This window comes from Hirundo rustica, chromosome 1 (assembly GCF_015227805.2).
Source record: "Hirundo rustica isolate bHirRus1 chromosome 1, bHirRus1.pri.v3, whole genome shotgun sequence".
NCBI lineage: Eukaryota > Metazoa > Chordata > Aves > Passeriformes > Hirundinidae > Hirundo > Hirundo rustica.
The window spans coordinates 91,772,042-91,797,282 of record NC_053450.1 but is presented as its reverse complement, the minus strand read 5'-3'; the positions used below and the strand labels follow the sequence as shown (position 1 = coordinate 91,797,282).

General features: G+C 44.4%; 1 long non-coding RNA gene across 2 annotated transcripts; it reads right to left on the bottom strand.

Moving 5' to 3' along the window:
- Positions 1-1,925: 1,925 nt before the first annotated feature.
- Positions 1,926-7,616, bottom strand: LOC120758600 (uncharacterized). 2 transcript variants are annotated; one of them, XR_005702950.2, is made up of 4 exons: positions 7,490-7,616; positions 6,194-6,272; positions 4,846-5,046; positions 1,926-3,115 (listed from the first exon to the last, which is right to left on the bottom strand). It is a non-coding gene; the product is annotated as an uncharacterized LOC120758600 (long non-coding RNA). The 2 variants fall into 2 exon arrangements; XR_005702951.2 differs by lacking the exon at positions 4,846-5,046.
- Between the last annotated feature and the right edge of the window lie 17,625 nt (positions 7,617-25,241).

Genomic DNA, 25,241 nt, shown 5'->3' with positions numbered 1-25,241 from the left:
CTTGGACCTACTTGAGTTTTTCACATGGTTTTCAAGAAAAAGTAGCACAGCTCACATTCAGAGCTCAACTGATAAGCAGTGTTTCTCCTTGGTTATTAGCAAAAACACCAAACTGGGAAAACTAAATGTGAATGTCCATCAATGTATGCTTATTTTTTTATCTTGTAGGTGTCAAGTAACTGGCATTATAAAGTTATGATGGTTGGTAGCCAGGCCTCCTGGACATCTCTGCAAGATGGGTAAGGAGCAATTAAGAAAGGCCAGAAAAACACTGAAATAAAATTTTGCTATTGAATCAAAACAACAAAAAGAAAAAATAACAAATCTCCATTTCAGTGGATTTGAGATTCCACGGGAAATATTTTCTTGAGACTTGTTATATTGTTTCTCTTTCACTTAAGTTTACCAATTTCCAGAGACAGTATGACCAAGGAAAAAAAACAGATACAATGAAAATCAGCAAGGAAAATCTTCCTTGCGTAAATGATGCTTGAAAGGCAAGAGAGGTCAAGTAGTCTTTTTATTTCTCGCTACTTCAGAACAGAAGAAGCATACATTTGCTTTCTGCCAGTAGTCCCATCTCCTTGGACCCTCTCGCAACCATCAAGGGAAACCCCAGATCTCTGCCCTGTTTCCTAAAGCATCACCCACATCAGGCACTGTAAGAAAAAGAAGGGGGAATAAAGGCTTGTTTCTTTGCAGAGTTCTCACCCTACAGCCCCGGCTGCTCCCCTGGCACAAGCTCTGTCAATTCATCCTCGATCCTTCCCCATGGCTGGTACCTCACCCACCCAGAAAGGTCTTTCCCAATTCTTAGCTCCTTACAGCCAAGGGCCTCAGTAGTTTGGGTACCCCTAAAGGACCATAGCTGGTCCTGCAGCTCCAGCACACTCTCCCAGCTGGGAGACCTTAAGCATGGTATTTTTTATTGGAAATACCTGGTAAGTGAAAGAGCAAGTATGCCAGAGTAAATCTCAAAACTGTTGCCACATCCTTCCTGCCTCCTGGCCACTGTTGAGGGCGTTTGTTTCTCATGGGAACAGTCTCTCCTGCCATCCATCCTCCAGCCTACCCTGCCAAGGAGTGACTGAAAGTCAGACGTGGGCAGTGCCCACCTGAAATCCCGCTGCTGCTCATTTACAAGCTGCTCAGCCACAACCTTTCCCCAAAGACCACCGTGTTTATGGTGGCGGCCCAACCACCCAGTGTCCCTCTCTAACAGCCACCACACATCCCACTCATTGTCCCACTGCCATTGTCCCAGTTCTCCTTCTGCGGAACAGCCACAACAGCACTTTTCATCCCTGAAATGCACCGCACAAATGCGGAGCACAAGTCAAACAAAAGCTACAGCCACTCTGTTTACTAGGGAGAAAGATCAATGGGCTTCAATGAAAGGACAGGAAGCTGATGTTCTCACTGTAACTTGTTGGTAAAACAGTGAATAGTGCTATCGAGACTGACAAAGGCTCTTTTCTTCCTCCTCTTACTTTTTTTTTTTTTTTTTAAATGAAGAATCCAATGGAGAGTGTTGTCGTGTAGTTATCAACAGGCCATGAAATGGGGAACATCAGCAAGTGCATTCAACTCCTTTGTTTGCTCTTTGAGAGCGTTAAACAGAAGCCTCAAAGTGCACACAAGGAAAAAAAAAAAAAAAAAAAATCGACCCACGATAGAAAATCACACAAGCAAAAAAGACAAACTGCTAAGATTTTTATAAACCCCGAAAAACCCACCAAACCAAACCACAAAGTGGAACACAGATCTGACGCGTTTCCAACCACATTTGTTCAGTATCTTTCCGGTGCTCAGGGCGCATAGAGCATGCCAGTGGATTAGCAAGGAAGATTACAGCTGATGTAAGGAAACAGCCAACCTTTCCTAATATCCCTACAAGGCCACTACTGTGACAAGCCAGCCCTTAGGGTCTATAGAAGATCTACACCCGCTGTTCACACGATTAGGCCCTTCTTTTGAGTACATCTCGAGCACTCCTGGGTGCTTGAAGTCTAGTCACCACCCACATCTCAGCATTTACTGCGTACCACTAGATCCAAGCCTATGCACAAGTAAGGAGCGTGCTGTCCTAGAGATAAAGCCCCTCCTCTCTTACCAAGGTTACTCTAGTGTAAGGACATTCTGCAGCTACTCCTGGAAGCATTCTTAAACTTCTGGATGTTTTAAAAGTGAGTTAATATCACTGACACCAAAAAGCACACTGCTGGAAGAAGGGCAAATGTGTGTGCAAATATCATATTTCTCAGCACCTTTGAACTATGGGAATCTGTCATACAGCCTGGATGTATGCTTTCTGCTTGTGCATTAAAAACAATGCACCTGAATATTTAGGTACATCCTGTACATTGTGTCCATGACACGCATCACATTTGTGCATAAATCTGCAATGATGGTGAACAGTTAAAATGCTATCCATACAATTAATCCAAGTGTCTTGCAAATATTTTTTTGGTCTCCCAGAACACCCTCACATTATCCTAAATAAAAAAAATTCAGACTATAAAATTCAAAGCAAAGCTTTGCAGAGGGGAAATTGTGATTTTCCTTGGAGGCTCAAAGTAAAATTTGGGATGATGAAAGACATGAGGTTAGTTATTAGCAATGTTGTTCTTCAAAGGACTATAGAAACTGAGAGTTCTGATGTCATGGGATAGCCAAGTAATTGGTGAAAATGTTTTCAAAGGTTAGCCTTTTCTTTTACTCCTTCTGAAGAACTGTAAAGAGACTCAATAAGATTTTCTTCCCACTTGTTTTGTGCCAGAAGTATGATCCCTTGAACCTACTGCTTGCAATGAACCTGTTCCTCTACCTAAAGGTTTTCATTCCCACTCTATACGTTCATATAAAGCTGTCTAACCAGCACCCTGAACACAGCAGCACATCGGCCAAAGCTGTCCTCCTCGCTGAGCACTCATTGTCTCTTGCAAAACCATGGAGAGCCTTCCAGTTCACACCACCCCCAAGGGCTCCTTAACAGCCAGGGCTACGGGCACACACAGGGCACGGTCACTCTTATTCATGCCATGGGAGCACTAGTTGCTGTCCTGGAGTTGGATCGAACCAGAAGCACGTGGATCTTGCACTGCATGGCCCTAACCTGGAAAGCAAATGGGATAAATGCCAGCCTGGTAAGTTGTCATGGGTTAGTACAGTTTGGTTTTTTAGTTATAGAAAAATGTAAAATAATTCTCCAGGTCAGGACCTGGAAATTGCTTTAAAAGAGACAGGGACCTATCAGGGAGTTAGTTGGAATATTGACATCTATTCTGACCACTGAAATTGTTGGCTGTGACTTTGGGAAATACCATATAAAACTCTGTGAATTTCCTGTAGGTGGGGTTTCTCTCCTTTCCTTTGGCCAGAGAGAGACAGGTAACATCGAGCTGGGCCTGCTGCTCCCCCTTTTAGGGGGGAGCTGGCCTGAGGCCTGGCTGGATTCCATCGGCTCCCGGGTGAAGGGGAAGGGAAGGAGAGGTTGCTGTTTTGTAACAGCTACTTTATTCAGACTTCTCTGGAGCAGGGAGAGATCTCTGCTGGGCTGTTGATAAGAGCTATGGGCACCATTTGGGCAAAGGCCACCTCAATTTACACCAAGGGGTGGGCAGAGAAGGCATTTATGATCCTGCCTGTTGTTTTTTTTGTTTTTGTTTTTGATTCCAGACTGCCCAAGTGCTCCAATCTCTGATGTTTCTGTGAGTTCTTCCTCCCTCATCAGCACGGCCTTGAACATCTAACACCATGAGCTACAGAGAGACAAAGACTCTGAGCAGATTTAACTCTTTCTTAGCAACATGAAGCTTTCAGAGCTCAGCCCTTCTCTGAGAGAGTAAGAAAGGACAGAGTGAACATAAAGACCAACAGCATGAAGTCAGTAAAGCAAGAGTGAAAAGACTATTGGGACAGAAGGCTGAAGAGTTGGTTGTTCTATTCTTACTTGAGCCATGGAAATGAACTCTATATTTAAGTCATTCCTTTAAATCATGGGAAAGATATGCATTTGGGGAGATGATTGTTTTAATTTGGGTGTAGATTTAAGCAAATGTGTTTGTGATGAAGTAAGTAATATCCTATAAGATGCTTAAACAGAGATAAAGATGAGAAGCCCCCTGTGCCAGTGAAGAAGTGAGAAGATATCTCTGTACCTTGAAGTGAAGAATCCTTTGTTTTGGAGTTAGTCATCTTTAAAAAGTGACACCCCAGTATGCAAAAGTCTAAGACCCATGACCCACAAGCAGCTTGGGAACCTGCTCCTGGGAGGGTCACAAAGGCAAGTTTCTCCGAGCGGTTGTTTTTGTGACAGTTTAAAACCCACAAGAGAACTGTTCTAAGTTGTCAGTGGGATCCATGACTCTAAAAGATGCTCTTGCCCTAATGAATTGATGAAAAACTATTATCAGATAGTGAAACTGACTGAACATTACAAGTTTTGTCTCTTTATGTTGTTTTGTAAGAAAGTGAACAGTTTGTAAGGGGAGGGAAAAGTGGTTTTGAAGTTTCATTCTGTTTTAAGTATTTTTTTTCCAACTTCTTTTCCTTTTCTATTATTTTAGTGTATATTAATAAACTATTTGTTCATTTTAAGGTTGAGCCTGCTTTGTTTTTCTCCTAGTCTCTCTCTTACAGGAAGAGTAAGTACCAAGACCAAAATTTAGTAAATGTGAAACCACTACATTAATTGGTGTTTCTGCCTGGTTTGAAGTTAAAACTATGACACAAGTGCCCTCCACCAGGCTACCCTCTGAGGTTGCTTGTAGCCCACTTGTCTTGCACAAGACCTACACAGAGGAAGGGATGCAAAAGGAGGTGCCCACATTCGTCTTTGCTCACCTCTGCTTCCTGTGTCAGACCAAAATGGAGCCAAAAGCAAAGGGAAACCATGCTGTTCCCTCAGAATTTGCAGCACGTGTCCATGCAAATAGCTGCCCAGGACTTGGGCCTCTTCCTATTCCTTCTTGTAGTGAAAAGTGACAGGCCAGTGGCTCCATTATAGTGTCTTGCATGAGGGATAGTGTGTAGCAGAGACTCACTCTAAATAAAATACAATAATTTTATTTTGCGTGATGAAAGCATTGCTTCTGCTAGCCTTAAATTTCAAATGCTCTACACTCCTTAGTGTCATCCCAGTTACACATCACTTCATATTTTTCACTAAATAATGACACAAATCAAAATATTATCTTCCATGTATAGTTAAGGTGCATTTTGTATCCATGCAGAGATAGCATCAAAAATACTTACCCCTTAACATCTCTGAATGTGAATGTTCCTTTCAGAATAGAAGTTTACTTGACAAGGTCTTCAGCAAGAGTTATTTAACTTCAAGTGTATATCCTGCCTTAATCCAACAGAATTTACAGCTTTCTATTGGAGGCATAACAGTTTAATTGATCTTTTATACAGGGGGACAAATTTAATTTTCTGGCTCCAATTTGGATAAGAATGCCTATTCAAGACAGCACTTAGGCCTCACCAAAGTCAATAGGACCTAAACACATGTTTACAATTAACCATGTGCTTAAGTGGTGGTCCAAACTGGGTGAATAAATGTGAAGTCAGTAGGTCTGCTTGCATAAGAAAGAATTACCAGTCTGCAAGAGAATTACAGAATTTGGCTATAAGAGGCTGGAGGATTAGTAACAAATGTGTCATTCCTGTAAGTAATTTACTTAAACCAAAACCATGGCAGAACAGTTTAAAGTATGCACTCAGATGAATTTGAGGGACAGACTTAAAACATAATTATCAACCAGGAACAACTGTAAATTTGTAATAATAGATGAGAAGCACCAACTGATTTTAAAATGAAATCTACAGAACCGAACATCCTGCTCAGATTTAATGAGTTCCAAACCATTCCAGAGCTAGGTTGTGACTTCACACAGAAAACAGGCCAAAGTAGTAATTATGGCTCCAAAAAATGAAACCAAAGAGCATGTGTAAGAATCTCCAAGCCCTTCCAAAATTATTTTTGCAGTAGCAGTTTATGAGAAAAATATGAGAAGCCATCAAGACATCTTAAGGGGTTTAAGTTCCCAGGTCTCATTTACTGATAAGGGTCCTGTAGACTGTTCAGACATTTCTCTGGGTATACTTAATGAGGATAAATCCCTTTATTGACCATATTTAAAGAAACATATTACGATTTCCAGGCAAGCTTATCATGTACATCACTTACTCTCTTTCTTCCCAGGCTTTCTGGCACCTGACTAGCTGGCGCATCCACATGTGATGAAGCTGGCACATGCCTACGTTACCTAGGAGAGGACAGGGAATCATCCCCAGATGTCACTGGGAATGTTCTGTAAAATCAATCAGATTTTTAACCATGAAGAATGTCTGGACCAAATAACCTCTATTGACAGGGGGTTTGTTTGTTTGTTTTTAAAGCAGTGCAGAAATGGCACTTCTAATGCATTACAGTCATAGCTGGCTATGGAATATGACCCTCCAAACTAGACAGATACCACTTTTGCAGTATCAGCAGCTAAAATCAACAAGAACTCAAAGAGTACACATATGAATGTAGCCCTCCACGGCAATGCAGGGCTTCAGCAGCTCCAGCTCAGCTCACTCCAGGGCAGCTGCATCCCACTGCAGAAGCCTGCAACTCCCCACAGGACCCCAAGGCAGCAATGGGAACCATTGTATCAGGGAACCTCCCTCCTCTTCATCTTCAAGAGCTGCAGAAACAACAGGCCAGGCATCTGTGCCAGCTTTCCCCTTTGCAACAGATGACACTGGCATGCTTTTGCTCACAGAGTTGTGTGTGACCACTCTAAGGCTTTGTAGGTAATAACCCAGCTCTGGAGGTTACCAATTAATTCACTGCAGCTGCTCTGCCCTCTTCACTTACTAGCAACTAAGTCTGGTAAATGTGTAGGTTGTTGGCCAAAGGAGCACAGGACTCTGAGGTGTGAGAAGGGATAAGCTCTTTCCTCAATTTTTCCTCTACTCAGCTCAAGGTACAACTCTCCGGAGAGTCAACACATTTAAAAAAAAAAAAAAAATACTCCTTCAGAAGTATGCCAAGTGCCTATATATATAAAGAACTTCATGCACGTGAGCAGGGATGACATTACTGCCACTGAAGTGCTTTACATGTTCCAGAGCCCTGGTAGGGCTGCTGCTGCATTCAGTGTATCCATGTGCTTCTGGCTTCCCTGGACAGCCTCCAGCACAGCATCATTCCTGGGACCCTCTGGAACACGCTGCTCTCTGCCTGCAGATCCAGTCATGGAAAGGGGCCTACCCAGCTGTCCTGGGCTCACATGACAAGACCTCTGGTTACTTAAAAAAGTTTTTTTACCCCCAGAATTTCAATCTTACATACAGAAGGAATTACAGCTGGTCTCAGAAATAAAATTTTAAAAAATAAAAATAAAAAAACCCCACAAACCTGAAGCAATTAGTAGTCTTGGCTTTCAGCAGATCAAGAAACTCAGATATCTAAACAGCAACAATATACCAGTACCTGTTTATGTGCCACCATTCCTTCATGATACTGAGATGCTTCTGAGGTATTGAAGACCTTTTTTCCACCACACAGGTCCAAGCCTTCTGTTAAATCACTCAGCATCATACCCACTTCTACAATCACTACATTCCTTTACCTGAAACAACTCCTAAGGAGCCTTTTTAAAAAACATTTCAGCTTCTGTTCCAGCTGACCCACATCATCATTCATGGGTGATCGAAGTCTGAGGCATGTCATCTGTTGCTTAATTTCCAGCAGCTCAGTCTGGGAAAACCAGTCAGGACATCCCTTTGCCCCCACCCACTCTGCCCAGTGTATGATCATGGAAATATTGTGACCATCACTGTGGGCTTTGGGACAGGCACAGGGATTTTCTGGCTGTTTGCTATAGAGTTGAGATCAGCACTGGGTCAAAAAGCAGAGAGAGAAGGCAAAGAAGGCCTGTGTTTAACCTTGGCTTTGTAATCTGACATGGATATACCCAGTTCAGTATCAACCTCCCCCCACAGTTCCCTAATTTGCTACACTGCATTCAGGACAAACCAGAAGCCCGCAAGGAATGCTCTACATACACCCTCCCATTTTAGGGCATCTTTGCTGTGCCAGGAGTGGACAGAGAGCAGTGTAAACCCCATAGTTTAGGGGCTGATCTCCACGTCAGGATCAGTTTGCTCACTGGGCATGGGATGCAAGCATGGAGCAGGATGTGAGCATGGAACAAGGCTCTGCCCTGCGCCAGCCCAACCTGCATGCTGCAACAAGCGACAGGCAGCCATCACAGAGGAGCATATGCTCCAAAGCCTCTGGCTGGCTTTGGGTACACCAGATGTAGCTGGTCAGCAGGCTGATCAGCAGTATTTGGCACATGGTCTCTCAAAGCTGCAGAGAAACCACAGAGCAATGCTGGGAATATATGAGTTGTCATCACCGCAGCAGGAGAGAAAGAGACAGGGATGAATGGAGGCTTCTGAGCTGGTTAAGTCCATGTCTGCAAGCACAACTCCTGCCAGAGAACAGACCAAAATGGGCAAGGAGAATGGGGCATGAGGGGCTGGGCAGCTCAGCCCAACCAAAGACGTGCAGTGAGTCAGTGGCACAGCTGGCCCAGGAATAACATGATGGAAGGCATATGAGTATCATGGGTTGGAATCCCGTCTCCTTGTCCTCACGAAAAACAGCCCCTGTGGCCATAGCATGCATTTCCTCAGTTTGCTTTCTCTGATCCTCATTGTAAGACAGGACCCTGGCTTCCAAACTGCAGTATCTCTGCTCAGCAGATCCCATGCCCTCATTGCCTGCTGCCTGACAAAACTCCATGTGCCAGAACGCCATGCTCGGTACATCCTCCTGCCACAGAAGTTGCTGCAGTCAGTGCTGTCTGTCACTCAGCACAAGCAGCGAGCAGTGGAAGGCTTGTGGCAAACAGGGGAAGGGAAAACAAAGCAGGCTGAAGTGGCAGAGCAAGCCCCTCCGGGAAGAAGACTCCTTCTTCCATTGGGATGTGACGCGTGGCACTGGCTGCAGCATGTTTTGGAAGCAGCAAAGGCTGTGCCAACATTGGAGGGCCACTCATCACCCCAGAGTGAATTCTTGCAACTAATATTCTTATTATTCTTTCCTTTTATCCCTTTTTTCTTCGTTTTTTTGGGGAAGTGGACTTCATGACACATGGCATTAAGTGAGGCAAGTCACTCTTGATGTGATCTGGCACCTCCTAGAGCTCCCCTGTCTGAGATGCCATCACATCTTCTCAACAGAAATGCAGCCCATGGACTGTCCCACTTTCTGCTCTTGTGTTATGTAACTATCTGTAGGTTTTCCTGCAGGTGCATGGTACCAAGCTGTTTTGTTTGACATCAGCTGAGGAGGGGAAGGCTTGAGAGCCAGGTTGTCTCCTTTGCCTCCCCTGTAGCACCATTTTGGATGCATGGGTCCTTCTCCAGAAGATGAATGAAGCATTAACACACATTGGACAGTATGGGACACACACTTCATCTATTAATGCTGGAGCAGGGAAACTCCTTGTCAGGGGTTGGTAGAGATTCAAGAGGCAATCAGGGAAAGCCATAGCCAAGACATGCATGGCAAGCTAAGAGTTATGATTATGTTGGTCCTTGGTCAAGCAGTCCTGGAGTCACAAATTGCTGGCCACTGAACTAAAGCTGTGCACAAGTGACATGATCTGCTGGCCAAGTCCTCCAGCTGCATCCGTGCGAGCCGTGCAGAGACCTGACACTGGGCTAGGTGGACTGCCTCTCTCAGTGAGGATGAAGGGACCGAGGCCAGCCTTTTTACAGCCTCTTTTTGTTCCAGACAGGTGTCTTAACCCCTGGAGAACCTGGGAAGCAGGGGAACTTTGTAGTGCTGCCAGGGGCCCAGTCCTGCCAGCACGACACAGGGGAGAGCGTGCCCCTGCACACGTATTCCTGCTGCCTCTGTGTCCCTGGGGCAGCCGGGGATGAAGTTCCTGGAACCCATTGCCTGCTGGCAGGAGGATAATGTGGATGTGTAACACTAGTGGCTGGTTGGGGCGATTTACCAAAGCTCTTTTGAGGCAGCTCATGTCCTGTGAAGACAAAAGAGAGATTCAAGACATTAGCTCACTAAATTTAGGCCCTGGCCCAAATTTTGAAATAAAGTTTCATCCAGGTCAGTCAAATTTAAGATGCAGCCCTGAGCTATTGGCATGGTCCTTCCCCTGTTGACTCGGGGGGCTGGCAGGCTGAGCAGAGAGGCCAGGGATGGAAAGGACCATGGAGAAAATACCTGACAGACAGCTTTCTTCTGAGTCACTGCTGAGTACATTTAACACTGCAGCATTTGGAAAGAGCCCATGTGGCACATACAGGCTGTTAGAGATGTACAGAGCAGTTTTCCAACCTGGTAGCAGGCACGGTGCCAGTGCTTTTACATAAATTTTGTTAGTTAGTTAGGATACTTATTTACTTGCCTGTCCCACTTCTGAACAGGATTTTCTTCCACCATTTGCAGTAACCCTGAAAGTCAGGAAATGGCGAGTTCCCACACTGCAGACTGACTGTGACACCACTCCAACCGATAGGAAGCACTCCCTGTCCTGCCAGCACACTCAGGCTCATCTGGACAACAAGGGTCACACACGCACTGCAGCCCTGACCAAGGAGACCTGGAAGAGTTTTGTACAGATTTGTGCATTTCTATGCCGTGGATAAAAGCAATTGCAGGTTGGATGGCCTCGGCATCCCCAGCAAAGGCTCCTGCTTCCCCTCCTGCCCCCAAGGAAAAAGACACAGAGGCACAGAATTTCATTTATCAGTCAACTTGTGCTGAAAAATCCCATATCCTCACTGGTGGGGGAGCAGGGGCAAAGACAGCACAAGATGAGCAGGAAAGAGTTATATATGGGTGATGGAAATAGCCTGGAGAGTCTTTCACTGGTGAGGTTATTGTTGTGAACCTGGACCTTATCAAGCATAGTCACCACACAGCACTTATTTCATGGCCACGAGTTGGTTGTTAGGCTTTTTAGGCAGCAGCTGTTTGTGCTATTAAAAATACCACTGGCAAGCCAGGCCATCCTAGCAGAGGCACCGAGGATTTAATTGGAAAGGACACCATAAATTTTCTCCTCTTGTCAGTCTAGACGATCTGCCTCGACCAGGCCTAAGGCATATTGATGGAAAAGCTGCTGCCACCCTACCCCACATCTAGCGAGTTGAGCTGCTGGGGTGATGAAAGCAATGCATCAGTGACCGGTCTCAGGGAAGTATTTGTTTAAATGGTAAAGGATCCCCAGAAAATGATTAGCTGACATCTGCTGAGCTGCTGGCAGTTTGATAAATCTCCCTGTTTAGAAAACTGTACATTTAGGAAAAAAAAAATTAATTAGAGCTGCTGTGTCAAAATACTGGAACTGAGGGCATTGAGCAACAAATTTCTGCTAGTGGTTTTTTATAATTATGGTGGCCTTTTTTTTTGTACAGCTCCTTCCCTAGCAAACCTGGAAGACTACTCCTCAAAGGAGCCTTGCTTTGGTAACAGTGAGAGTTAATATATTTTTTTCACTGGAAGTCCAAGTGAAGTAAGCTTCAGACTCACATCACCTTGTCTTTTGCAGTGTCTCCTACTCAGATGTCTATTTGGTCTTCCAGCTCTGGGGCAAGCCTTTACCTTTGGAAAATAAATTGAAATTACAGAATTAGGGGGTTAGTGTCAGAAGTTTTTCTAAAGTTTTTGCCTCCCCTTCTTTCCTCACCTACCAAACAGAAACCTTCATGTTCATCCCAAAATGGAAAAATGCCTCTGAGTCTTGATCAAGTCTCTGTACTAAGGAAGTGGCCAGGATTTCATTTCAGAGAGTTAAATTTTGAATTAATAAAGTTTTCATACTTTATTACCATAACAAAAGAGCCTGGACCTAAAAGGCACTCAGTGCTTGTGACTGTTTGACTTCAGCAGTCAAAATATAATATAGATATCACATCTAAAACAGACATTTTGCTCTACTAGAAGCTGTTCATCTTTACCCAGAATTTTAGAGAAATAGTCATCCTGCAGTTCTGTCCCACTTAGCTATACTTTCAGTATTTTCCCCATATATTACAATCATATATATATTATAATGAAGCACACGTATCTAGTCTGTCTATATCAGACCATGTGTATATTTAGTACCTATATTCACATACTGTACAAAAATATTGGTTTGTTTAGAAATGTAACATATAAATACACTACATTGCATTACTGTTTCAGTCGTGAGTACACAGAACTGCAGCTGTAGAAATAAGGGGAATAAAAGTCAATATTATGATGTGTCATCACTTATTTTTTTTTTCCTGCTTATCCAATAACTCACAGTGTTGGAAAGGTTATAAGGCATCCTCAGCTGTTTGCGTGAATTCACAAAGTTTCTGCTGTACACAGACTTCGCTTACACTTGTTCTTTGAATTTTCAGAAATGTAGTGGTCAAGGATCTGAGCAAGATGGCTGGGAGTTTTGTCTCTACAGAAGTAGGCCATAGCACCCAGGACCCTGCCCAGATCCAGAGCTTGCCTTAGAAATCAGTAGAATCAATGGAGGACCAACCTATCCTCACCTGGCACCCCCCATCTTCTGGCAAGGCTCCGCCAGCCACCTCAGCCCCCAGCCCGGGTCACCCACCCCTTCCACCAGCACCCATCACTTCAGGACACATCCCTGCTGCAAAGCACCTCCTGGGGCACCAGAACTACCTCAACCCCTCCTTTTCAAGCCCCAAACTTGGGCAGGTACAGGGAAGTTGCATTTTTTCCACACATGGCATGGGCAAGGATCACTCTGGGCATCAGGTGCAGACCAGGGCCAGGGTGGAAAGCTTCCCCCTCTGGTAAATTTGTACACATAGCCTAAAGGCACAGCCTGCATCCCACATGTTTATGGTTGCTCTGCACAATGATGGTGGAAAAGAATGTGGATATTGCTTCTGACTTAGATCACTCCAGCTACAGAGGCTGTTTCTGGGCTGCATTTGCCTACATGTGATGAGGGGAAGCTGAACCTGGGTATATGCTCTGTGTTCCCGTGTTATAGGGGCAAGCCCCAAAGTAATGTTTAGAGGGCATCTGTCCCCAACACCAACTTGAGGCTAGTTATTAACTCTCAGTCCAGTCTTAGTGGTACATTCTACCGTGGGGCAATTAATGGGCATAACATACCCTAAGGGAAGAAAACAGCAAGGAGAAGGACTTAATCTTACTGTAAACTAAGCCACACAAAGCCAACGCTGCTCCTGTGAAGGAGGAACATGCCCTTGTGGATGATATAACCATTGAGATAAGCATCCTTAAGAAGACGACAACTTTGTGCCAGTTCTGTTTTTCTGGGTTCTTTCAGGTATTTTTCCTTCAGTCTTTCCTTTAATGTCTTGCCTTCCCAAAAGCTGAGGACTGAGCTGAGCAGAACCCAGCATTAATTAATACAGAGCGTCGAGCTCTGCATTCAAGATGAAGGTGAGGAAATGGACTGGCTATTATTCAGAGAGCACAGAGACAAAGCAAGAGTCACACTAATGAAGACAGGAAGGATGACCAACTCAGAGTTGGGAAAGTGAATAAAAAGCATCAGGCTGAAACTCAGCAGCAATTTTATTCTTGTTTATTTTGAAACTGAAATTGGGATTAAAAACATGTTTGCAATGAATGACACCCCCCCTTCAGTCCAGCAGCGCTCATGTGGAGAACAGATAGCAGGGCAGGATTAGTCACCAGCAAAATAAGAGGCTGCAATGGATGGTGGAGCCTCACAGACCCTGCTCAAAGCAAACCCCCTCAAGAAAGGGCCAGAGGCATCATGTCTCTGGTTGAGAGGTCTCTCTGAAGCTTATCATCAATAAAATGTAAGAACAATAAAAATCAGGACATCGGTTTGCGTGTTAAGCTTTTCATTCTGGCCAGCAATATCATACAGAAGTGACCAGCAATCCCGGCCATAAAATATGAGCCAAAAGGGAACTTTTTTCCTTTCTACTTCTTTCTCAGCTGAGACACCTAGATGGAGAAATCACTTATCTCCCTAGCTCCCTCTGCTCCAGCAAGCAAGAGCTGGAAATTCTTCTGTAGGCATTAAGGTCCTGATCTTGCTCCCAGCAAAGTCAGAGGCAAAATTCTCATTGTATGAAGGATCACAACTAATTCCCTGCAAGCTCAGTGAAGTTGTTCGAGTCAGTTCCCAAAACAAGCCAATGCATTTTTAAAACCACTGTTGGGGGTCTACTGTGTTACAACGTGACCCAAGAGAGGGTAGAAATTGCTGCGAGGTGAGTGCTCACAGCTATTGTTTTAGGCTGCTGACTCAGGCAGACAAGGCTGCTTTGTTTCGCATCTGAAAGGACTTTTTTATTTGTTTCAGGACCACACAGGCTAGAAATGGCTTGGAGTTGCTGGTTTGTGGGTGGAAGGAGGAGTGGGAGGTTTCCTCCATCAACACAAATTATGAGGAAAATCAGAGTACATGAGAAGTAGCTTTCCAGTGCCTCAGGATGGTAGAAGGCCATCAGGGCTCTTGCCAGGGCTCCCCACAGGCGCCGAGGCTGGAAACCGGGGTTCCAGGGTGGCATGTGCAGCTGGCAAACTGTCCTAGGGCAACTGGGTAGTGGGAATGACTTTCTGGAGAAGGTGGGAACCAGATCAGAGTGCACTGCTCAGGAAAATGCCGGGGACAGCCAAGCTTGGAGAGGAAGCTGGGACTGCAGTAGGCGTCGTGCAATTCCTCCGAGCCACTAATAAATGCCAAAGAGGAAGGGAGTTGAGTTGGGATGCTGATGAAGGGCCCACTGCTCCCTGGAAGGCAGAGGAGGGAGTCTAGTGATGCACCCTTGGTCTGTGAAGGTCTAGAGAGCTGGCAGCTGGTGAGGTCAAAGCCATAGTGTGCCTCTGGGACAGCCTGCTCCATGCTGTCTCCAGGTCCCCTTGGCACATGGACCACCAGCAATTCCTATTGAAGCAGGGAATGGTCAGTTTACTGCAGGCACAACTGCAAATATTGGGGGAGCTGTTGCCTGAATCCATTTGACCGGTCCTGAATTAGCCCCCTCTTAAACACATGCAGAAATAAAATAAGCCTATCACTTTCCTATCAGCAATTTATGGAACATTAGAGTTTGAATTGGCAAAAGTCCCACTTTGCTGAGAGCAAGACTGGGCGCCCGTGCAGCACTTTGTGTACAATTACTTTTAATTCGGCTCAGTTACCAGTGAACTATAATATCTGCGAGAATTTTTAAATTGATCATTTTGTCAGTTTTTCTCCTTACACTTGGTCGGCCTTAGACACTTGTCACCAATTTTATTTAATTAGCACCACAATTGTATTAACACTACTTTTTTTTTTTTTTTTTTAATTTAATTATCCTCCTGCAGTACCCCAGCTTGTTTTGTGCAATTAGCGCTCTACTTTCATACAAATTAATCTCCCTGGAGAACAGCATCGAAAATAGAGAAAAGAAGAGACCTCATTTAATGAAAATAACAACATCAACTGACTATATATGTATATAGCCCTCATATGTTGCCAAACACGCAATTTGAGATTTGTGCCTCCCATACACATGAAATGATCAAGCAGTTTTCTCTGCAGCAAATTGAGTAATTTAATTTTGTCAAGAGCTTTCTGTCCTGGTCACAGCACAGGGAGCTAACTCTGTCTTCTGCTCTATCACGCAATTTAATCTAAAAAGGACAAGAGGAAGACTGGTTCCTGTGTCTGGTAAACATTTGCTTTATCAGGGAATGTAAGAGTGCCTCAAACAGACCTTTCTCACTTTGACCGCAGCCACAGAGAATATGAGGTGTATTTAGGGTATTTAAAGCCACTGACTGCTCAGCCTCTGTGATGGTCTTTCCATGCTGAGATTTATTTAGTGTTTTGACTGCCCTCCACATAAATGGAAATGAACCTGAATCACTAATTTGTATTCCATCTTGCTTAAAAAGGGAACAGCAAAACAGCTAATTCCTGAGGAGTAGAAAAGCCAAACAGACCAATTTCACTCACTGTCGATATCTGTGCCATGGTACCAGAAGTGAGCAGGAAACACGGCCCAGGAGGCAGTGTTTTGCCCAGTTATTTGCTTCAAATTTTTTTACCAACTTTTATATTAATTTGCCATTCCCTGCACTTGAAAGTGTTTCATCAAACAGAAAAGCTTGTGGAAAGCCTGTGCGAGAGAAGAATACAGGGCCAAAGGGGTGTTCACACACATACACAGTGGGTGGGCATGGGATAATTTATCTGGAGTAGCACAGCAGAGAGACCAGCAGAGTATGTGGGGGCAGTCAGCAATGATAGTGTAATGAAAAAATGGTAAGCATGATGACGTGGTGACCAGCCAGCTAGCACCCATTCAGCACAGCTCAAAAGCTATTTCTGACTTTTATGAAAAAAAAAAACCAGAAAAATTGGACCTAGGGTGGACACATGGTATCATGACCAAAATCACCAGTTAAACCAAGATATGGTGCATTTTTGCATGTTTTCACCAGCTGGGTTTCATAGGAGCTGATGCCGTTGCCACTGCTCTCAAAGACGGAGCATAGCAGCAAACTCTTCCAGCCCCACCAAATCTGGCAGAGTGGCAGAGTCACAGTCATCTTCAGGCATCCCTCTTAGTGATGCCTATTCCTGGAGGCCCAGCTTACTGCACAATGAACTGAGGGTCCACAGAGCAATCCAAACAGGCTTGGCTGAAAGCTGTGTGGTGAAAAAGAGAGGGAGGAATCTGTGCCTGAGTCATGTTCCCTCACACTCCTTTTAGCCCTGGAGCCATGGTGCTTTTCTGCCAGCCTTCAGAGGGATGTGTCTGAGGAATCCCATATTGAGTAGCTGTAAGAGGCTTCTCCTGCAAATGTTATTTGAAGTCACAGAGGAGCTGGAAATAACTGCAGAGAAGGGGAGTTTGGGCAGCTCAGATATTATCCGAAATCCTTTTTGTCTTGTGGAATGGTACTAGAAATTTTGCACAAAGATGCATATACCATTTGGTCAGAAATACTATAAAAAATCCCTTGCTATTACAGCTTCTTTTGCTTGCTCAAACAGTGATGGAGAACAGATACATTGAGGAAAAAAAAAAGGTGGAAATGGAAAGCTGGAAAAAAAAGTGGGGATGAGTCAATCAGCTACACAGAACTGAGAAGAGATCAAAGACTGTATCAATGATTAACAGGAGTATATCAGGAGGTTTGGGGTTTCAAAGCTTACTCTCAGCCAGCTTAAAGTGAAATGTGATGTGCTACAACCTTCTGTTGTGTTTTAGAGCAACAGGCTCAATATTCCTTTTCACATCTGCCCTCCTGAAATTTTACACTTTAGATGGTCAAACAGGCCATTTTGAGCATCTGATAAGCCTGCCCTAGCCAAATCAAATTAGCCATCAAAGAAATGAAAGCCTAGAACTTTCCTGGACATCCTCTGTGTTGTGAGATAGCTGGACATTAAAACAGTGCCAGAGTGACACTTGACTTCGTTCCGTTTCCACTAGCCTGTTTTTCGTTGGTTTGACATTTTTCGGTTTTACGTATATAAGACAGAAGGAAAGAGTTTACTTGGTGACAGAGGAGCTTAAAAAGGTAGGGAGACTTAGAGTCTTGTGGAAAAGCAAGTTCAGCAAAAGTCTCCCTCACCATCCCATGATACTTGCTGGAGGAGTCAGAAGCTGTGAAGAATTTGGAAAGAGCAAGTTTTGAGATACACCAGCACTGTTCATGCATGGAGGAGTTGCGGGCTCTCCAGCACTGTCCTTACCTGGGAGTTTCCTTGTGCCTGTGGCCGAGGTAGAGTGCCTATTGGCTGCCCACCTTGGGCAGAGACCTACATTTCTGAGCTGATCCAATGAGCTGCAGAAGCAGGACATGTCTTCATGTGGGAAAACAGGAATGCTTTAAATCCATTTTTTCCTTTGTGCTCCTCACAGGCTATGCTGCGATTTGACCTTAAATCGCTCTCCAGCCCTTCTGCCTCCATAATATCCATGATATCTGACATCGGCAGCTTCTCCCCCTGATGTACAGTCTTCTCCCAGCCTGCAGCAGGTTTGCCAGCATGCATGTGTTAAAAAGGCTTGTGCAGAGCTTTTCTGCTCCTGGCCAAGGTACAAAGAAACCACATTTTGTGGGGTCAATATGAAACGATTCCCATGTTTCCTACTGCAGCAGTGTTGTCATTCTAAATCTGGTTACCTGGTATGTTTGAGTGGTCCAGTGAAGGGCAGAACATCTGTGTGATACTGCAGTGCAAGCATTCCTAGGAAAGCCTGGCACTTTCAGAGGTTCCCCAGGTGATGACTCTCCACCTTCCCCTATTTACACCCCCAGGGCAGAACTCACAAGGATGACTGTGCCAGCACCGCCCTTCCTCGGGATACTTGGTGGAGGAGAGGCGGGATTTCATCCCTCTTCTCTGCTTGCCGAGCTGAGGAGGAGCACATTACCCCTGGATTTCAGGCAGGTTGCTTCCCCGGCCTTCCTGAGGGCACCAGGAGCACAAAAGGCTCTTGGCTAAGAGCGGAAGTTAAGCTGTAATTATTCCCAGAGGACAGTCCTTAAGGGCCCCATCCCTGCTGGCCATCTGCCTTGGTCACAGCCAGCGATGCTCTCAGCAGCAGCGCAGAGCTTCCAGCGCGCAGACACAGCCGTGTCAGGGCACCGTCCACACCTCGGTGGCTCGTCTGGCCGGGACAAGCTGTCGGGTTTGGAATCCCGTGTCGGGGATCCCGGTGTTTGTTACGCGTTAGTGCAGCCCCTTCTTCCCCGACCCGGCAGGTGTTTGTGCTTCTGATTGCTGGGGAGGCTGTTTCAGATGAACTCTGTGACCAGGAGGCTTCTGCCGCCCTCGCAGGGCTGGCATTGCACGGCCCGGGCACACGGCTGGGTGATGCCTCCAGCCACAGCGTTACACTAAAGCCCCGCTGGCTAAAACCCCCTTGTTTGTACGTGCTGCGCGGAGCAGTCGATCACTTCAGCGGCAGAACGAGTTACTTTGGAATTTAATGACACGCTCGTTCAGCTTTGTCCTTTCTATTTGTTAACTCGTTCCTTCTGCAAATAATAAATACAGAGGGGGGAGAGAAACCCCAACCCTATTCTCCCGGACACCACTGTGAGGAGACAGGATTAGAATGACATCAAGTGGCTTTCAGCGTGACTTTGTGCAGTGTCAGGATAGACATTCATACTGCAACGCAATTATTCAGTCAATCCCACTCCCTGTGAAGTCAGTGGATACTGTGCCAGGGACTTCAAAGGAAGAAGGATCAAGCCCTCCTGTGCATTTTAGGGCTTTAACGGAGGTTGCTAAAAGCAGTTTTTAAACAAAGTAATCCCATTTACTTTTCAGAGAAGCATGCAGAAACACTAGACTTGCTAGGTGCTAAGGGAATTCCACTTTTTTTTTTTTTTTTCCTTTTTCTTTTTTTTTTTTTTTTTCTTTTCCTCTTAATTGTGCTCCTTAGCAAAAAAACCCCTTGTTTTCCAGTAATATCAAAACACACTTTTTTGGTTTGGATATCTGCTTTGTAAGAGATTATGCTTTGTCACAGAGCATGAAAAATGAGTATTTCAGTGATATTTTAGTTAAATGGGATGCCAGAATGGTCCACTCTGACAAGGTCTGTAAGGAATGTCTGGACCACATTGCAAATTTTTATTCTGATGTATTTTATTTGTAACTGAAATCCAGAATTAACTTATTTTTCATTCCCTGATAGTGAAAAAAAAAAAAAATCTTTTGAGTAATTCTAACCATCATCTACAAACGTACAACTTGCCTTAAAGGAATGTTTATAAAGAATTAATAAATGACCAACAGATACTACAGGCTTGCTACAGACATGACTATTAGCTATTATAAATGCTCATATGCACACAGGTGTTATAGAAATTGAGAGAAGCCCATTGACCACCTGTCCTCTACTGTAATTGATTAACAGTATATGAACCTACCTGTTTAGGCTGTAATGACCATGGGTCCAGCTCACTCTATTGATAAAACCTACCCCTCACATGAAGAATGGCCATTTATTTTATAACTACTTTGCGCCAGCACCCAGTGTGACATTTCAGATGTGAAGGCCAGCCTCCACAAACGCTTTCATAGGATCACTGAAAGGTTTGGATTGGAAGGGACCTCAAAATTCATCTATTTCCAACACCCCATGGCCATAGGGGCCAGCCAGAGTAGAGTCCTGTGTGAGATGCCAAGCAAAGTACCAGGAGATGTTTGTACCCCTGCTCACATTGGGCTGGGCATGGCGCTGGAGGAGATGACAAATGCAAAAAAGAGACAGGACCAGTGGAGAGACTTACACACCACCAGGTCAGGAGGCTGGTAGTTCTCATATTGTCCAGCTTAATGTGCTATTCAAAGACCACTGCTTGAGCTTCATATGTGAGATGCAGAGCTCTGATGAGAACTTGGGACATGGTAATTTATGTACTTCCAATACAAAGAGCCAGGTCCCCTCAATCCCCCTCTCAGGTACTTCTCTCACAAAAAATGGAAACAAAAGATGATGCAAAGCCTGAGAAGCTGTCAGGGCTCCACTGTTCAGAACAGCCATTTCCTACCCAGCAAGAAAAAGAGACCCAGAGAGAGAGGGCGGCAGAGATAACACACAGCGCAATTTACTGCCCCAAATCAACCTCCTTGACTAAAGGCACAACTGTAACCATGGGTGTGAAAATATACTCCCTGCTAACATGTGAGTGTGATTTACAGCGTGGTTTCATTCCCAGCAAAAGGGCCTTTGGCAGTCAGGAGCACTGGGCACATCAACTCCAGGCTGCAGTGCGTGGGGCTGTGTGCAGGTTAGAGGGGCACCTCACAGAGAGAGGGGTGCTTTCTCCTGACCCTGCACAGCCACAACATTTCAAAATGCATCCCATTAAAACACAAATGCAATTATGATAATGGAAATGATGGACACTGCGCTGAAATAGTTTTAATTTTTATGATGGCCCAATGAATGCTTCTGACTTACAGAAGTCTTAAGAAGCTTATTGTATTAGTTCTGTTTCCTCAGTTAAGCAAAATCAGCTTTAAATCACTCTTTCCCAAGGGAGGAAAAAGGGAAAGCATAGGTGGTCTTTATTAGAGAAGCTCAAATTTTACCAAAATCAGTTTAAATTAACACCTAAATTTTGCCACAAATATCTGCTAGCTGGTTTTAAATGGGGCATATATCAGTTTAAATTGAGCTCTCATAGAGGTTTCCTTCAGTTATCACAGAACAAACTAGTCAAATAGACTGCCATTTATTCTCACAATTGCTAATGTTATCGTTACTTCCTAAAGAGCCAGACATGGCAGGCTCAGAGTTCGATCTGCTGCTGAAGACGTGAGATGTCTAATGTCACCTTTAAATTTAAATACCAAAGGCATAAAGATGGGTACCTTGAGAAGGGATTGCTTTCCTAACCCAGTCCCTCACTGCTTTGACAATTTCCCTGGATTTCCTTTGTGCTGATTTTCAGGCGCTCCTCTGCTGACCTGTGATCCCTCTCCAGGTTCTGTGCATCTGTTGCTGGCACTGGCATCAAACTAGTAGAGATGGGATGGACTGAGGTTCCCCTGCCCCAAGAACTTTAAAGCTGTCCTCACCAGCTTGGCAAGCCTGTGGCCAAAGTTGTCCCTCCCCTTTCCTGACTGATGGACGCTCTCAGCCCCCAGTAGCACCCTGGTCTAAGAGGCAAATTTCTGGCAGCATTCCTGTAAGCATTTGTTGATTCACCAGATTCAACTGGCCATTTCAAACCCTTTCCCTTTGACTGGGAGGACCAATGAAAAAATTATCTATGCTTCAGAGTCCTTTATGTCACAGTACCATGAACTGTCACTGTTCTTCATGACATTTCACAGGCAGGTGTCTATACTTTTGCAAAAGCAACATGGCTCAGGTCAGTAAAAATAAAGCCGCTACTCATAGCTTCATTTAACAGAGTGAGGAAAAAATTGCACAGAATAAAACAGGAAGAAAAGGGCAAGGTGGAGCTCCATATCCTAATTCTCACTAGTCCATACGTAAGTCTCCATACGTTCCCATACAAAAATCTGTTGTACCCAAATCAGCCCCTACTCTGGCTTGTTGTCTAACTTATTTTCTTGCAAAATCATTCTCATTTTTTTACAAAAGGAGAACCTGAGATTGAGAAATACAAAGAAAGGAAGAAAGAGCCTTGCCCAAATTCCAAGGCTGTGCTTTAAAGAATAGATGGCATGCTTCCAGTCCTAGTGGACTCATACCTAATAAAAATTATCCATACAAGCTATTTCAGAATTTTAATGACTGGCTGCTACTGTTATCATTAGTACAGAAAATATTTTACTGCCACAAGTAAGTAACAGCAGTGGTCCTGAAGTGCAACATTAAGAGGCATCAAGCCAAATTTGCTAAGAGTATGCAAGGAGTAGAGCCACAGCTCCATACCATTCCAGATTCTAGTCCAGCATTCCCCATTCAGCTTGTTGCCTTTCTCTAGCTGTTTCTAGCTGCAGGAAAGTATTGAAAGTATTTTTCTTCTATTGATCCATTTATCATTTGTCTTTCTTCATGAAAATAAGGTGATTGGGTAATTCACAATTACTATTAGAAACAGGTAATCATACTGAATAAGTGAATTAATGGTTTACTTGATGTTAATAAATCATCTGCTACTTCCTCATGTATGTCATGGGAAAAGCTTCAGAGATGCCTAGAGGGCCAAATTCCCTCATCAGTGGCAAAGATCACAAAGAAAACTACTGACATTTGAAGGTCTGAGACGTAGAGGAGGATGGGTCACTCTCCAGGGTCAGCTGTACTCAAAATGTGGGAGCGCTCAGGCAGATGCAAGCCATGTTGTTTCCCCAGGAAGCTGGCAGGTGAGGGAGGAGGAAGACACCTGTATGGCATGACTGAGTCCAGGAAGATCCTGGTGCTTTCCTGCATCATTGGCAAACACCATAAGAACCAAAGAGCCAAACACCAAAGTGGGTGCAAGTTGACTAGAAGTTAACTGTGGCCATCAGAGATGTATGGTTACATGCACACGTCTGTTTCAAATCAATGAGGCATTTATTAGCTTCTACAGTTCTTTAAAGAAAAGGTTGCAGAAAATGATATAATTATCAAAAAAAAATCAAAGCAGTGTTTTCTCTTCTGAATGAGACCATGTAAAGCAGGCAGAAACTGACAGATAGCTGCTCATGAACAAGAAACTACACTGAAGGTCTCAATGGACTCAAGCAAGAAGTGCTGACAAGAGCCCACTGGCATGTAAAATGTGTGCTATTCAAGAAACTCAGATTGTTCTTCTTTTGCAGAACATTTAGCTCTTCTAAGGAGCCTTCAAAGAAGAAGGCAGGGGAGAAAAAAAAAAAAAAAGGAAAAGGAAAAGAAAAAGAAAAAAAAGGACAAAAGCCCCCTGCTGCCACAGTTCCTTAAAAAACATCCCTTGCATGATGGCAGCTAACTATGGCAGGCATGGCAGCAGTTGGACACCATCTTAACCACACTGATCTCCCATGCAGCCAGGGAAACCAAATCCTCCTGGTGCTGCTCACGGAAGGAACAGGGCCTCTTCTTCCTGCTCACCAGTAAATTGATGCCTGCTGTTGGGAAAGCAATGGGTGACTTACTGGAGGGTGAACCAGTCGTTTACTCAATCCTGCTGTGCTGCCTAGGAGAGCAATGCTCCTGTGTTTATACAAATGAAAGCTGTACTGCCTTGGATTGCTGCCGAAAATGAGGAAGATATTTCCACTCAAACTTTTAGACTAGCTTTCTTTTAATGTTTTAATTCTGTTTGATGACTTAGTCCAGCCTGCAATTTCATGTTCCTGGAGGTACTGTAAAAGTATAAAATAAAAAGACAGGCCCTATCTCAAGGAGTTCACAGTCTAAACACAAGTCAAAACGAGAACAGATGAACAGACTAAGTAGGGAGCACGGCTGAGATTAACCAGGGATAAGATACAACAGAGGAAGAAGTGGGGATGAAAGACTCAACCCGATGAAACCCATACATGAGTTGGAGGAAGATAAGAAGGTCCTCTGAAGGACGTGCTGAAGGAGATTAAAGAGGTAGGGGGAGAGGCAGGAAATGATAGCACCATGGAAGCCAAAGCAGAAGACGTTTTCCAGAGGAGCAACACTGACTGTCTCAACTGGGGCACATTTTTCGGTTAAAGTTCAGGGGTATCTTTTGCTGCAAGCCATCAGCGGGAAAGGGATTGTTGTTTTGGGGGTTTGGTTTTATTTTACTTTAACTGGGATAGGGCTTGAGAGATTCCCTAGAGCATACTCTCCTTATAATCCTTTTGGGATTAAATAACTCCAGACACATTTCCCCGAGGGCTGGATCCCCTTTCAGTTTGGCAGGCTGGATAGGCAGCTGCAACCTCTCCCCGCAGAGAGAGAGGATGTTAACTATCTCCCTGCCATGGCATGCCTGGCTTCCCTTAGCCTAGGATCAACCTGAATTTTACTTCTAGGCCATCTTTGTCATGCAGAGCAGCAGAGGCGTGTGCCATCATCCCATGAGAGACAAGGATCCAGAGGACTTTAGCATATCCAGATAGGAAGCAGGGGAGCAAATGGCCAATGGAGCCTGATTTCCAAACGCCAAGCCGAATGCTGCAACCATGGCCGCTCCACAACGAGTCAGGAAGGGAAAAAAAACCAAGCAAAATGTGTGTGTAGATGAACATTTCCTTCTGTAATACACGTACATTCAAGACATTTAGGCTGTACTAAACCTCTGGAAAAATGAGGCCTGTTTCCCTGGGATGTGGGAGAGAACAGAGGAATCTTCTCTCCTGCCCTGACAAGAAAAACCAATCATGAGAATGTAAAGCTATACCATCTAATCAGATACGGGAGCTTATCAATTTACCCCAAATTGCAAGTGTCCTGTTTGGGATGCTCTGCTGCACGGCACAAGTGCAGTGTGTTTCCATAGATTTCACAATATATCTCACGTTGAGTCAGTGTGGAGGAAGTGCATTGGATGCTGAACTTCCCCAGTTCAGAGACCATCAGATTTATTTCTCTGCTAAAAAAGAAAGCTTCTACTTGCTTCAGTGAGGAGAAATCCAGTCTAACCCAAGTTAAAATCTCCTCTGTATTTAGTCTTTCTGTTAGCAGCTTTGTTTTACATCTCCTCTCAAGAAGCTCCATTCTTACAACATGCCCACTTACTCTGTTTCACTATTAAGTGTGTAGCTAACAACAAACTTGTCCAATACTTGCTAGGAGAA